This window comes from Arachis duranensis, chromosome 3 (assembly GCF_000817695.3).
Source record: "Arachis duranensis cultivar V14167 chromosome 3, aradu.V14167.gnm2.J7QH, whole genome shotgun sequence".
Taxonomy (NCBI): domain Eukaryota; kingdom Viridiplantae; phylum Streptophyta; class Magnoliopsida; order Fabales; family Fabaceae; genus Arachis; species Arachis duranensis.
Genome location: NC_029774.3, coordinates 70,389,876 through 70,391,811, shown reverse-complemented (window position 1 = coordinate 70,391,811; position 1,936 = coordinate 70,389,876).

The window sequence follows — 1,936 nt, the reverse complement described above, 5'->3', positions numbered from 1 at the left end:
GTGACGTGCTTCAAACTTTAACCTGCTGGGCGTTAGTGACAGACGCAAAAGAGGGATTCTATTCCAGTAGGAGCGGGAACCAACCGGTGATTAGCCGTACTGTGACAGAGTGCGTGCATTAGTTTTCACTGCGAGGATGGGATGTAGCCATCAGCCATGGGTGATGCCTCCAGGCTGGTTAGCTGTGCGAGTGACAGCCGCACAGGTTATTTCCCCGTGAGGAATGAAAGTAGCCACAGTTGATGGTGAACCCCTATACAAAGCTTGCCATGGAAAGGAGTAAGAAGGATTGAGTAGAAGCAGTAGGAGAGCAGGCGTCCTTGAGCCATACAGCATCTGCATATACTTAACTGATACCTCTACTAATGAATCTGCATAAGTGTTCTATCCCTTTTATTTCTATCCTTTATTTCAATTTTCGAAAAACCCATAAACTATTTTAATCTGCCTGACTGAGATTTACAAGGTGACCATAGCTTGCTTCATACCAACAATCTCTGTGGATTCGACCCTTACTCACGTAAGGTTTATTACTTGGACGACCCAGTACACTTGCTGGTTAGTTGAACGGAGTTGTGAAAATAAACAATGCCCTCAGAGTAAACATCCTACAAGTAGAAAGAACAAGTGATCATAATTTCGTCCACCAATCTTCCTCTGCAACCATGGAAAAGAGGCACGATAGGCTTCTCTCAATACAGAGTTAAAAAAAGCCCCCATAATCAAACTCTAAGTTTAGTGTTGGGAGGCCACAACCAAACTCTAAGTTTGGTGTTGAACCCCCACATTCAAACTCTAAGTTTGGTGTTGGGAGGTCCAAACATTGCTCTGAACGTCTGTGAAGCTCCATGAGAGCTCACTGTCAAGCTATTGACATTAAAGAAGCGCTTATTGTGAGGCAAACCAATTTTTATTTATCCATATTTCTATTGTTCTTTTATGTTTTTATTTATCCACCTTGGCAAGGCTAGCTTTTCCTCATCTCATTTGCCATCTATGCTACTTAGCTGGAGTTGTCATAGAAGGAGACATCCTCATTGAAGAGGACAACCCCATCACTAAGAAGAGGATGGAGCAAACAAGAGAGACTATCCATGGATCTCAAGAGACGCATGAGGAAGCTCATTATCAAGAAATCCCTGAGATGCCTCAAAGGATGCATTTTCCTCCAAACAACTATTAGGAACAACTCAACACTTCTCTAGAAGGATTGAGTCATAACATGAACCAATTAAGGGTGGAACACCAAGAGCACTCCATCATTCTCAATGAGATTAGAGAAGATCAAAGAGCTTTGAGGGAGGAGCAACAAAGGCAAGGAAGAGACATAGAGGAGCTCAAGAACACCATTGGTCCTTCAAGAAGAAGGCGCCACCATCACTAAGGTGGACTCATTCCTTAACTTCCTTGTTCTTATCTCTCTGTTTTTCAGTTTTATGCTATATGTTTGTCTATGTTTTGAGTCTTTACTACATGATCATTAGTATTAAGTAACTATGTCTTGAGGCTATGAATAATTCCATGAATCCTTCACATTTCTTAAATGAAAAAATGTTTTTAATATAAAAGAACAAGAAGTACATGAGTTTCGAATTCATCATTGAAATTAGTTTAATTATATTGATATGGTGACAATACCTTTTGTTTTCTGAATGAATGCTTAAACAATGCATATTTTTTATCTTGTTGTTTATGAATGTTAAAATTGTTGGCTCTTGAAAGAATGATGAACAAAGAGAAATGTTATTGATAATCTAAAAAATCATGAAATTGATTCTTGAAGCAAGAAAAAGCATTGAAAAAGAAGAAGCTTGCGGAAAAAAAAAAGAGAAAGAAAGAGAAAAAAAGCAAGCAGAAAAAGCCAATAGCCCTTAAAACCAAAAGGCAAGGGTAAAAAGGATCCAAGGCTTTGAGCATTAATGGATAGAAGGGCCCA